Source organism: Alexandromys fortis, unplaced genomic scaffold, assembly GCF_014885135.2.
Source record: "Alexandromys fortis isolate MF-2015 unplaced genomic scaffold, M_Fortis_MF-2015_v1.1 scaffold_152, whole genome shotgun sequence".
In the NCBI taxonomy this organism is placed as follows: domain Eukaryota; kingdom Metazoa; phylum Chordata; class Mammalia; order Rodentia; family Cricetidae; genus Alexandromys; species Alexandromys fortis.
Genome location: NW_026068045.1, coordinates 2,313,228 through 2,327,422, shown reverse-complemented (window position 1 = coordinate 2,327,422; position 14,195 = coordinate 2,313,228).

Below are 14,195 nucleotides of genomic sequence, written 5' to 3'. Positions count from 1 at the left end.
TTTTTTAAAAAAATAATATGTCTCCATATCATTTTTGTGAGCTGGCAGCCCAATGGAAAATATGTTATCTACAAGAAAAAAAAAACTTACTTTCTCAAAGTCTTCACTGTTTATTGGCAATTATTATTTAAAGAAAAAAAGAAAAGAAAAGAAAGTAAGCAACGTTGCTCTGACGACCAGGCAAGAAGAGTAGCATGTGCCGTTTCCATCAGCTGATTTCAAATAGCGGGCTTGGAGTTTGTGTCTATCACTTTAGAGAGGGGAGTCTTAGCCCTGTGTCCTTGAATTTGATTAACAAACCAAGTTTTTACAGAGTGACAGTTTTGGCACAAATTCCTGATTCAGCCTCAAAACATTTTGTTTTGTTTTCTAAGACGGAGTCTCACTGTTTAGCCCTGGCTGTCCTGGAGCTCGCTCTGTAGACCAGGCTGGCCACCAACTCACAGAGATCCGCCTTTCTGGCTCCCAAGTGCTGGAGTTAAAGGCGTGCGCCACCACGCCCGGCTAGGTTTTTTTAAATTTTGAGAGTATAATTATATCACTTCCCCCTTCATTCCCCTCCTCAACCGCTCCATTGCTCTCTTTCAAATGCATGGCCTCTCTTTAATTCTTTTAGGCTTATATTCTGTGCATATCCATGTTGTGCCGGTATGTACTTCCACACCTTGTGTGTTTCTGTGTGTGTTTGCCTGGTGTATATGTGTGATACCCAAGGAGGTAAGAAGAGGGTATCAGACCCCTTTGACTTGGAGTTACCAATGTTTATGAGCAAAACGTGTGTGACAGTAATTGAACACTGGTCCTCTACAAGAGCAGTATATGATCTTAACCTCTGAGCCATCTCTCAAGCCCCAGGCTCTTTTTCTTTAATTGTTGTTACACGTGTATGTGTGTGTTCGCACTCCTGAGTTTAACAGTCACTGTAGTGTTACTTATATGTTTCCAGGACTGACCTTTGGCGTGCTCGTTTGGAAGGCTGTTTCTTCTGTTCTGAGGTTCCGTAGTCGCCTATAGTTGTCTCGGGTTGAGACCTCATGAGCTTTCCCTGCTCCATCTTAACGTGTTTACTCGTGTGGCCCTGTTTAGGCTTCATGTTGGTGAGACTTCATGTTGCTTCTCTGACATTTCTAGGTGATGAAGTCTCAGAGCTGACCCACTGTTCCTCTGGCTCTCCTCGTCTTTCTCTCCTCAGAATTCCTTCCTTCCTTCCTTTCTTTTTCTTTTAAGTTTTCTTAAATAGCCTTGCTTTGTAGCTCTGACTGGGCTAGCCTGGTATTCATTATATATCCCAGGCTAGCACTATTTACATTCCTCCTGAGCTCAGTTTTCACACCAATAACAATGTAAAAATTACTAGTTTAGCTAAAAATTAGAATACATTGAAATTTAAAAGGTAGTGGGGAAGTGTGTAGGAAAATGTGGATTAATGACAACTGGATCCCCGTTCTGTGGTCTGGAGTCTATTAGGAGACCACGCCAAGGCACAAAGGTTTCAATCCTTAATATCACCAAAAATAAACAATAAAAGAATTCGGAAAGAAGGAAAAATAATCATATAACCATATGTTGTTTGGAAATATAGATAAGGGGCTGGAGAGATGGCTCAGAGGTTAAGAGCACTGCCTGCCCTTCCAGAGGACCCGGGTTCAATTCCCAGCACCCACATGGCAGCTCACAACTGTCTGAAGATCCAGTTGCAGGGGATCTGACACCTTCACACCAATGCATATAAAATAATAAATAAATAAATAAAAAAGAGGGAAGAAATTCATCACGGTAGAGCTAGAATTTAGCTAAGAAGATGGTTTGTTAGGGGAACCTCTACAGGACTAGGAGTGTGCCTCAGTCTCCAGGGAAGCAGAAGTGTGACAGGCCCTGGGTTCACTCCCCAGACCAAACACAAAACAAGTACATCTGCAACTAGTTTACTATCTAAAAAGAAGGTTAAGTTAGATTTCAACTTCATATTGACACGGCCTAACATTACTGCAGCCATGACAGGCTGCAGACTAACAATGCTGAGACTGGGCCTCACCCTTATAATAATCAGGAAAAGCCACAGCCTGTACCTTGTGGAGGACCAATCAGACTTGAAGCAAACAAGTACTAAATGTTCCAGTACCAGGGTGGCCTCAAACTCAGAGATTCATCTGCATCTGCCTTCCAAGTGCTGGGAATAAAGGCAAGGCATATGCCGCTGCCTTTAAAAAAGATACTTCTTTTGGGGCTAGAGAGATGGCTCAGAGGTTAAAAGTATTGCCTGCTCTTCCAAAGGTCCTGAGTTCAATTCCCAGCAACCACATGGTGGCTCACAACCATCTATAATGAGATCTGGTGCCCTCTTCTAGCCTGCAGGCATACATGCAGGCAGAAGAAAAAAGAGAGAGAGAACAGTTACTGTAGCAAATATTTTTTTAAAGATACTTCTTTTTAAAGATTTTATTTTTATTTGTGTGTATCTATGTCACATATAATATTCAGGTGCTCTCTGAGGCCAGAGGAAGATATGGAATCCCCTGGAACTGACCGACGGGAGGTTGTGAAGCTTCCAGACCTGGGAACAGAACCCAACTTAGTTCTTTGAAAGAGCAGCAGTGCTCGTACCTGCTGGGCTGTCTTTCCAGGCCTGTATTAGGTATCTTGGTATAAGATATTGCTTGCTACGCCCATGTCATAAGCCCCCAGAGACCACCAAGATTCTGACTTCGTGTGCAGAAGCCAAGAGCGTTTATGGCAGGCTCCAGCTTGGGCTCCAGCACAGCACAGCGGTTGGGTCAGGGAGAGCTCAGCTTGGCAGGGCTTTGAAGGAGTAAAGATGAGGGGGTTCAGATGGGGCTTAAACTCCTGACTGGGCAGAAGTGGGGCAGCAGAAGTCTTGTCAAACAGGGACCGGCACTAGTGTTGTTATCAGGAAATTGGCAACCTATATACAAATTAGGTAAGTTATTTCTCTGTTGTGCAGAGAAACTCTGTCTCAAACAAACAAAACAAAACAAACAAAAAAATCTAATACATTTTTAAGTCAATACAGGAACCAGACATGGTGACTCAGGCTTGACCCCCAGCATTTGGGAACTGAAGCTAGAGGAGTGCCCTGAAGTCAAGGTCATCCTGTACCACTGACTGTGTTTGAGGCAAGCTTGGAGGCCTTGTCCAAAAAATAAACAAAATACTTTTTTTTTGTTGTTGTTGTTTTAGTTGTTTGAGACAGGGTTTCTCTGTGAAACAGTCCTGTCTGTCCTGAAGCTTGCTCTGTATGTCAGGCTGGCTTCGAACTCACAGAGACACACCTGCCTCTGCCTCCCGAGTGCTGGTATTAAAGGCATGCNAATAAATAAATAAATAAAAAAGAGGGAAGAAATTCATCACGGTAGAGCTAGAATTTAGCTAAGAAGATGGTTTGTTAGGGGAACCTCTACAGGACTAGGAGTGTGCCTCAGTCTCCAGGGAAGCAGAAGTGTGACAGGCCCTGGGTTCACTCCCCAGACCAAACACAAAACAAGTACATCTGCAACTAGTTTACTATCTAAAAAGAAGGTTAAGTTAGATTTCAACTTCATATTGACACGGCCTAACATTACTGCAGCCATGACAGGCTGCAGACTAACAATGCTGAGACTGGGCCTCACCCTTATAATAATCAGGAAAAGCCACAGCCTGTACCTTGTGGAGGACCAATCAGACTTGAAGCAAACAAGTACTAAATGTTCCAGTACCAGGGTGGCCTCAAACTCAGAGATTCATCTGCATCTGCCTTCCAAGTGCTGGGAATAAAGGCAAGGCATATGCCGCTGCCTTTAAAAAAGATACTTCTTTTGGGGCTAGAGAGATGGCTCAGAGGTTAAAAGTATTGCCTGCTCTTCCAAAGGTCCTGAGTTCAATTCCCAGCAACCACATGGTGGCTCACAACCATCTATAATGAGATCTGGTGCCCTCTTCTAGCCTGCAGGCATACATGCAGGCAGAAGAAAAAAGAGAGAGAGAACAGTTACTGTAGCAAATATTTTTTTAAAGATACTTCTTTTTAAAGATTTTATTTTTATTTGTGTGTATCTATGTCACATATAATATTCAGGTGCTCTCTGAGGCCAGAGGAAGATATGGAATCCCCTGGAACTGACCGACGGGAGGTTGTGAAGCTTCCAGACCTGGGAACAGAACCCAACTTAGTTCTTTGAAAGAGCAGCAGTGCTCGTACCTGCTGGGCTGTCTTTCCAGGCCTGTATTAGGTATCTTGGTATAAGATATTGCTTGCTACGCCCATGTCATAAGCCCCCAGAGACCACCAAGATTCTGACTTCGTGTGCAGAAGCCAAGAGCGTTTATGGCAGGCTCCAGCTTGGGCTCCAGCACAGCACAGCGGTTGGGTCAGGGAGAGCTCAGCTTGGCAGGGCTTTGAAGGAGTAAAGATGAGGGGGTTCAGATGGGGCTTAAACTCCTGACTGGGCAGAAGTGGGGCAGCAGAAGTCTTGTCAAACAGGGACCGGCACTAGTGTTGTTATCAGGAAATTGGCAACCTATATACAAATTAGGTAAGTTATTTCTCTGTTGTGCAGAGAAACTCTGTCTCAAACAAACAAAACAAAACAAACAAAAAAATCTAATACATTTTTAAGTCAATACAGGAACCAGACATGGTGACTCAGGCTTGACCCCCAGCATTTGGGAACTGAAGCTAGAGGAGTGCCCTGAAGTCAAGGTCATCCTGTACCACTGACTGTGTTTGAGGCAAGCTTGGAGGCCTTGTCCAAAAAATAAACAAAATACTTTTTTTTTGTTGTTGTTGTTTTAGTTGTTTGAGACAGGGTTTCTCTGTGAAACAGTCCTGTCTGTCCTGAAGCTTGCTCTGTATGTCAGGCTGGCTTCGAACTCACAGAGACACACCTGCCTCTGCCTCCCGAGTGCTGGTATTAAAGGCATGTGCCACCACCACCTGGCACATTTTTTTTAAGTAGCACCCAAGCCGGGCAGTGCTACTTAAAAGGCAGGCGGATCTCTGTGAGTTCAAGATCATCCTGGTCTACAGAGTGAGGACAGTCAGAGATAGAGAGACACAGAGAAACCCTGTCTCCTAAGACCAAAAAAAAAAAAAAAATCTTATGCGGAGGCTGGAGAGATGGCTCAGTGGCTAAGAGCACTGACTGTTCTTCCAGAGGATTTGAATTCAATACCCAACGCTCACATGGTGACTCACAACCATCAGTAACTCCAGTTCCACAGTACACAACACCTTCTGGCCTCCGAGGCATGCCCACAGTCCACAGACATACATCAGACAAAACACAGATACACATAAAGAAAGGCTGACACCTGCTAAAGCCTCACCGTGAACCCGCGCTACCCTCCCCCATCATTATTCAGAACTGGTTGAGGGCAGTTCCTTCTGCACAGGGCTAAGCGCGTGGCAGTTGGCACTGTCTACCTGTCTAGCTTGGGTTTAGAAGGAAACATTCTAAACCAAAGGGCTCCTTATTGTAGTCTGTGAAGAAGGAGGAATGTCCACTCCTAACCGGAAGACAGAGGAGGAGGACTTCATGGAGGCCCAGGAACCGGACTGTGGAAGAGTATACAAAGCCTTCACACACATGGAGATGGGACAGTTCATGTTGAGTAATTCTCGCAGCTGTCTCCAGGACAGAGAATGCTTTATGGGGTGGAAATAGTAGGAGACAAGCTTGAAAAACTGGCTTGGATCAGGTGATTAAAACCCCCTGAAAAGTGTCTGTGTTGTGTTAGGGGGCTGGAGAGGTGGCTCAGTGGTTAATAGCACAATACTGCCCTTATAGAGAGTTCAGTTCCCAGCACTCTCGTCGGCCAGACCACAATTACTTATAACTATAGCCCATAGGATGCACAGCCCTGTTCTGAGCTCAGATGCCTGTGTATAGCCCACACATCATAAAAATAAATCTTTTTTATTTTTACTTGTTTTTTTGAAACAGAGTCTCTCTCTAGAGTCCTGGCTGTCTGGGAGCTCTCTATGTAGACCAGGATGGCCTCAAACTCATGCACATTTTCCCGCCTTTGACTCCTGAGTGCTAGGATTAAAGGCATGTGTTACACCCAGCTTAATAAAAACAGTTTTTTTTTTAAATTGTTTTAACATATTCATGGAGCTGGAGCGATGGCTCAGTGGTCAAGAGTACTTACTGCTCTTGCAGAGGCCACTACCTGCATGGTGGCTCACAACCGTGATGCTCTCTCTCCCTTGTCCTGTACAGGCACTAGACACACGCAAAGTGCACATATATACAGGCATGCAAAGAACAGACATAAAAATAAATAAATCTGAGGGGCTGGAGAGATGGCTCAGCGGTTAAGAGCACTGGCTGCTCTTCCAGAGGTCCTGAGTTCAATTCCCAGCAACCACATGGTGGTTCATAGCCATCTATAATAAGATCTGGTGTCCTCTTCTGGCCTGNTCTATTCTATCCCCCCACCTGGGAGATCCATGTGTTTCCCTTAGAGCCTTCTCTTTGCCTAACCTTTCTATGTCTACAGATTTTTAGCTTGGGGGACTGGAGAGATGGCTCAGAGGTTAAGAGCATTGCCTGCTCTTCCAAAGGTCCTGAGTTCAATTCCCAGCAACCACATGATGGCTCACAACCATCGGTAATAGGGTCTGGTGCCCTCTTCTGGGCTGCAGGCATACACACAGACAGAATATTGTATACATAATAAATAAATATTTAATAAATAAATAAATAAATCTTTCAAAAAAGTATTTGTATTTGGGGCTTGGATATATAACTCAGTCACAGAGAGCTTGCCTAGCATGCATAAGGCCCTCGGGACGACCTCCAGGAGCTGGAGGGGAGGCAGGGAGTGTGTTTATGTTGGAGGTGAAGACTTAGTCAGTGGTCCGCCCTATGACCTGCATTCAGGCACCCACAGGTGCCACAGAGATTACTAAGTCCCTCAGGAGGGCTCCAGATAGTCAGATTGTATCTGTCCCTGCCCTGAGATACCTAGTTTCCTAGGGACAACAGAACAGTCATATATATATAATCAACAAAAACACACGCTGGGAAGATTACAGCCAGGTTTCATGGGGAAATGACAGATCAAAGATGTAGTACTGATGGGGAAAGAGCTCAGGTGAATCAGGGGTTCTGCGGAACTTAACCTAAAGCACCCAGACAGGAAAAGATGACAGGAGGGAGGGAGGAGCCAGAGACAGACCTGGGCCATTGGCAGAGGCATCTGCCTAGTCTGAGTTCAGTGTTTTCAAGCTGACTGAAGGCAGAAGCTGAGTTTCAGCAAAGCCCAATGAGCCAAGGTGTGTAGCTGGGCGCTGCCTTGATTGACCTGTGTGGGTCTCTGCACACTCCACGAGCAGATCTGGGTAAGGCAAGAAGGAAATCAGGTTCAGCAGACTTCGTTAGACAGTGTTGATTCAAACTCTTAGAGTCTGACCCGGGCAGTTTATTTAGATGCAGCTAAGTACTGTAATTCTGGGAAAAAATTCCTAGTAACAATTATCCCAATCCCGTGTGCACAGAGTGTGATTACAATAAAACTTGTTTGTACAAGTGACCTCTTCCATAAAGATAAATCTATAGCTTAAGGGCCCAGGATCTGGTGTGGTCTCTGTCATACAGAGGTCACCAAGCTATAAAGTACATGTGACATCTCCCCTAAGGATGGGTTCTATTGACTGAGAAACAGATAAAGGTCCAGGGAAGGAGAGTCTCAGATAGTGTGGGGGATTTGGATTCCATGCAGTGGATGGTGCTAGGGCAGAGACGAGCAAATAAATATTTGCTGTATCAAGCAGTGGGAAGCCCGATGAGCTGGTGTACATCCATCCCATAGAAGGCCAAGGACGAGGAATTGCCACATGACTGAGACCATCCTGGGCTAGACAGCAAGCATCAGGCCAGCTAGGACTAGATAGTAAGACTCCATCTCAGGAAACGGGAAAAGGGCTGGTGAGATGTCTCAGTAAATAAAGGTGCTTGGCTCCAGGCCTGATGACCTGAATTCGGTCCCGGGACCCACATAGTGGAAAGAGAGAACCAACTCCCAGTTAGTCCTCTCTTTTCCATAGGCTTGCCATAGCACACACAAACAAATGTAATTTAAAAATGCATTTTACTGGCCAGGCGGTGGTGGTGCACGCCTTTAATCCCAGCACTCGGGAGACAGAGGCAGGAAGATCTCTGTGAGTTCGAGGCCAACGTGGTCTATAAGAGCTAGTTCTAGGACAGGCTCCAAAGCCACAGAGAAACCCTGTCTTGAAAAACAAAAACAAAACAAAACAAAATCTTATTGAAGAAATGGGGCTGGAGAGATGGCTCAATGGTTAAGACATGCTGTTCTTCTAGAGGACCTAGGTTCAATTTCCAGCACCCACATGGCAGCTCACAACTGTCTGTAACTCCAAGATCTGACACTCTCACACAAATACACATGCAGGTAAAACACCAAAGCACATAAAATAAAAATAAATACATTTAAAATAAATTAATGTAATTTAAATTTTTTTAAATGTTTAAACTGGGGGCGGGGGAGCCCCGGGCATGGGAACAGCGAGTGTGAGCGCTGACAGCATGCTGCCCTGCCAGTCCCAAGATTGTGTAGTCGCGAGCAGATTACTTTAGCCTTTCCTTCCTTTTGTGAAAACAGTGTATGAGTCAGGGTTCTCCCACAAAAGAAAACCAACGACAGAGAGAAAGGAACTGATAGACTGATTCTAAAGAATTGGCTCAGCAATTGTGGAAGCAGCCAAATCCAAAGCCTGAAGGTGCCAGCAGGCTGGAGACCAGGGGAGATGCATGATTTCAGTTCGAGTGTGAAGGGTGTGCACTGCTCGTCGCCTCATGCTGAGAAAGGCCCATCTTTTGTCCTAACAAGCTGATGAAGCTTATGCACCACATAAACAGCAACCTTTACTCAGAATCCTACCAGTCTCATGTTTTTCAAACTGGGGTTCAACCCAGGATTTCTTGAGTGCTAGGTTGTGTTCTAGCACTGAGCTATCCCCAGGCCTCTTCTATTTTTTCCTTTTTCCATTTTCATGTGTGTCTGTGTGCATGGCTGTGTTCATGTGTAAACGTGTGTGCATGTGTGTAGATAGTGATGCCAGGAATCCTCTACTGCTCCTCCACCTCTTCTTTGAGGCAGCACTACTCAGAATTCACCACGTGGCTGGTGGTCTTGCCCTCCAGTTTGCTCTGGGGATCCCCATCCCCACATACTAAGACCGAAATCACAGACAGGCTAACACACCCACCTGGCATTTTTTGTGGGTTCTAAGAACCTGAACCCTGTTTTTCACCCTGAGTGCAAGCACTTGAGTCACTGAGCTGTCTCTCTGGTTACCCTCCCCCCTTTTAAAGATAAGTTAATCTCATTTAAAATACATTTCTGATGGGTCTGTAACTCAGTGTCGAAGTGCTTGTCTATCGGGTGAGACCTTGCTACCCCCACCAAAACAGCTGTTGTCATCATCTAAGACACAAACATTTCTCAGCTACAAGGCTTCCCACGGGATTTATTTATTTATTTATTTATTTTTAATAAAGATTTTATTTATTACATATACAATACAGTGTTCTGCCACCATGTATGCCTGCATGCCAGAAGAGGGCACCAGATCTCATTTTAGATGGTTGTGAGCCACCATGTGGTTGCTGGGAATTGAACTCAGGACCCCTGGAAGAACAGTCAGTGTCCTTAACCTCTGAGCCATCTCTCCAGCCCCTTCCCACAGGATTTAATTTGAATCTTTAACACTATAATCCAGGTATCTATGATTAGTCTCATTTTACAGTCAAGGAGTCAAAAGCGTGGGGAAGTCACTCCGTTTGTCCTTGACACTCACCTGCTCAGCGTCAGAGCTCAAACTACATCTCAGAGCTGTTGGAATCAAGATGTAGCTCTTGGTGCCAGGGATGTAACTCAGTGGGTTCGGTGCTTGCCACTGCGCATGAGACCCTGGTTCTACATCCATGGGCACAGCGGTCCACATGCAATCCCAGCACTGGAGAGATGCAGGTAGGAGGATCAGAAGTTGATCGGTTGAAGCAATTGATTTATTGCTTCCAAAGGCCTCCAACTAAAATTTCTGGTGTTATTTTCCAGCGTAGCTAAAGTCACAGTTACTCCTGTGACAAAGAAAGAAGGGATCTGCCAAAACACTGATTGACCTTTTGTTTCTGAGTTCTCATAGACACAAAACACAGAATAGCCCAATGACTCCAGTGTGCCATGACCACAGACCTTGAAGGGCTAAAGTAGGAGCCTCGTTTCTATCATGGGACTTTCTGTAAATCCTGAACAATTGCACGGGCAGCGCAATTGGAACCCAGTGCTAAAGACTGTTGGTTTTGAGCTAGGGACAGCTCAGTGGAGAAAGGGCTTGTGTGAGGACAGAATTCAGATCTCTAGAAGCCATTTAAAAATTAGGCAGGCGTGGTAACCTCCTGTGGTCCCAGCTCCCGGGACACAGGGACAAGGGAGTCCCAGGGCCAGCTGGCTAGCTTGACTTGGGAGTCTGTGACCTCTAGCTTCAGTGAGAGACTATCTCAGTAAACAGGTAGGACAGACTGGGGAAGACACTAGACTTCAACACTGGGCCTCCACCCTTGCATCCATACATGTGCACACCCACCTACCCACATACATGTGAACATGCATACATGTGCGCACCCACCTGCCCACATACATGTGAATATGCACTCATGTGTGCAACCTATCCACATACATGTGAATATGCATACAGGTGTGCACACCTACTCACATACATGTGAACATGCATACATGTGTACATACCCACCCACATACATGTGAATATGCATGCATGTGTGTACACCATACACACTCCATACAGAAAAAAAAACATGAATTTGTTTAGTAGAGACATGCCTGGTTTTTCCAGCTGCAGCTGGAACCTCTATAGGTACAGGAACCTGGATCTCTCTCCAACTGGCAAAGGATCTGAATCCCAGGGAGGAGCTGCTGAGACCTGTGGGCCACAATTCCCACCCTGTCCAGGCCTAGTGCCCAGGAGGCTAGCTGGGTGTGGCAGTCCCTGGGAGCCCAAGGGGAAGCTTTGAAGTCTCCATTACCAGTAGTTGGCCTATAGCTGTTTGCTATAGATATTGAGAATGCCTGACTCTGTGGCTAACTAGGAGCTTCACTCTCTGTCTCTGCAGGAACCCAACCAAGTAGCATTTATGGCACAACTTTAATAAGTCCAACTGGCTCTAAGCCCTGGAAGGGGTGGATTGGGGAGCAAGTCCTGGCTCTGTCCCTTGAACCTCCAGAAACTTCCATTTCCCTTGAAGGAAGGCAAAGAAATGTACCTAGAGAGAACAATGAAGTACCTGGGCTGTCTGCCTTGGGGCTCTGCCACTGCTGGCTAAGGAGGCAGCAGTATTTGTCACCTAAATCAAGGGCTGCCCAGATCACAGGGCTGGAGTCCTCCAAGGAAGACAGGGCTGCCAGTTTCCTATTCTATCAGGGTTCCCACAGAGCCTGCCCCCCAGTGACTTCACAATGAACTTTGTACGCCTTTCACCGAACCCTTTCCCCTGTCCATCCATTTGTCTCTCAGCACCTCTGTCCCTGTGGGTCTCTGGCCCTCTGTTGTTTCCCAGCGTCCTTCCAGAGGCCCTGGGGAGCAGAGCTGTGGAGGCAGGGGGCAGTGGGAAAAGGACAGTGTCCGGTTCTCACCAAGGACAATAAGGGGCGGAAAGGGCTGGAGCCAAGGCCTGGCGCAGACTAGCCCTCCCGCCTGCCCTGGGCGCCCCCGGGTCCCGCCCTGTCCCACTGGTATGCCCTAAATGCCAGGCGCTCTTCGTGCTGGTGCCTGTCCCGGGAGGGAGGCCAGCCCTGCCTACTCGCCTCAGACTCAATGTCCCACTGCCTTCTTGGAGGGTGGGATCACCTTTGACTCCAAGGAGCACCTCGGGTCAGGAGCCAGAGGCCTCCCGCCCGGCTACACCGACTCCGCCCCCGTATTATTTACTCCAGTTTCCTGAGTTGGTGGCGGGTGCCTGCGGGTGTCACTGCCACGAGTGAGCGAACTGGAGGAAACATCTGGCTCCCTCTGTTCTCCAGGGGGGGGATGCCCCTCTCTCACTCAGGTCTACTGCCTTCCGGGTAAAGCTGAGTCCCCAGGGCCCCAGGTTCTTTGGCCTCTTTGACCTTCAGGTCTTGGAAGCCACCGTGTCCTCAGGCCCTTTACCTAAAGATGGTGATTAGAGGCCGCGATATCCCTGCCTGGGTTAATTGGCAGGTCAGCCGTTCACAGCCTACAACTAGACACCACAGATAGGCTGAGTATAAAGCTGCTATTGGCGCCGACCTGCCTTGTAAATCCACCCATTCCTGAGGGATGGGTCATTATTCCTGAGGCACATACTGCCCCTGGTCCTACATGGTGGGTGGTAGCAGGTGGCTAGATCCCTTAGCACTGTTAAGACACCTGTTGCCGCTCTTGCCCTCACTCCCCTAGTCATAGAAATGATGCTGCTGTCTGCCTGGCTCCAGCTGAGCTAGCCTTCTGGAAGCCTCTGGATACTCAGGAAGCCTCACCCCAGGCTGTATGTGCCCTACCCACAGCTCTCCACGTAAGGAGAAAGTCAAAGTCTGACAGTAAGATCTAGAACCATCCAGCTTTCCACAGACTCAGGACCCACCTCACATTCCTCTGACTTCCCTGCTCTCTCTCTAGGTTAGCCAGGAGCCTGAACTCCGTGCTCAGTTAGACTGAGATCTCTATCGAAATCTCTGCCCCACTCCCAGCCCACAGCTAGGAAGGGAGATTTCTGCCCTCCCAGGAGGGTGGTTGGACCCTTGGCTTCCAAAGACCTAGAGCACCCCCTAGCGGCCTTTTAGGGACAATCTGCAGGGAGTGCGCTGCCTAGGTGTCCAGGACAGATGAGCTCACAGCGCCCTCTGCAGGCACTTGGTGTAGACGGGGACAGAGCCAGGTTATGGGACAGGGTAGGGTGGCCTCTAACCCTCCCTCAGAACCCCTTTCACACTTTCATTTATCTTAACTAGATCTTATCCCCTAACTTTTAGGTGCGTTTAAAAAAATAGAATTTTGTCCTTCTTAGAAAGGTTGGAGGACAAGTTCTTTCATTCAAACAACCTACTTTCCATTATCAGGCACTAGTGAGCATACAAAAGTGACCAGGATGTGTGTTCTCTAAAACCTACATCACCCCAGAAGAGGAGCCTTGGTGGCCTAAAGGACAAGCACTCTGGACAGAGCTGCTTCTCATGACAGCGCAGAACACAATCTGAGGGCCACGTGCTTCATTTCCATCTAGACTGGCTGTTCCTCGATATATTCTGAGAAAACTTATGAATTTCCCAGTATCTGGGACAAAAGATAAAGGGGGGAAAGCAGAGTGAAGAGGCAAGGGCTGGAGACTAGCCTCGGATCCACGGAAACAGGCAAAGGCTGGAGACTAGCCTCGGATCCACGGAAACAGGCAAAGGCTGGAGACTAGCCTCGGATCCACGGAAACACAGGCAAGGGCTGGAGACTAGCCTCGGATCCGTGTAAACAGGCAAAGGCTGGAGACTAGCCTCGGATCCACGGAAACACAGGCAAGGGCTGGAGACTAGCCTCGGATCCACGGAAACACAGGCAAGGGCTGGAGACTAGCCTCGGATCCGTGTAAACAGGCAAGGGCTGGAGACTAGCCTCGGATCCACGGAAACACAGGCAAGGGCTGGAGACTAGCCTTGGATCCGTGTAAACAGGCAAGGGCTGGAGACTAGCCTCGGATCCACGGAAACACAGGCAAGGGCTGGAGACTAGCCTCGGATCCACGGAAACACAGGCACTTGGCCCATGCTAGAGTAGAACAGATGGATGAGGAGAGCAACATCAGTATGAGACTCCTACCTCCCAGCTTGCTACAAAAGGATCCAGGGTCCTTTGCTCACGAGGAGGACAAAAGTTCATTTCTCAGCATGGGAGCTGGAGTAACAGCCCATGTGGAACCCACATTCTAGGAGTTAAGGGGTTCACTTCCACTGTAAGATCTTTCCTGGCTTTGAAGAAGACACTGCCACCTTACAGCGTGTGCGCATGCGCGCGCGCACACACACACTCAATATTAAAAATCTACTCTGGTTTGGGAAGACAGCCCTTCCTGTTATCCTCTCAGCCTTTAGCCTCTCCCCACAGGTTAACACCTTGAATCCCATTTGCATGTCTTCCACAGGGG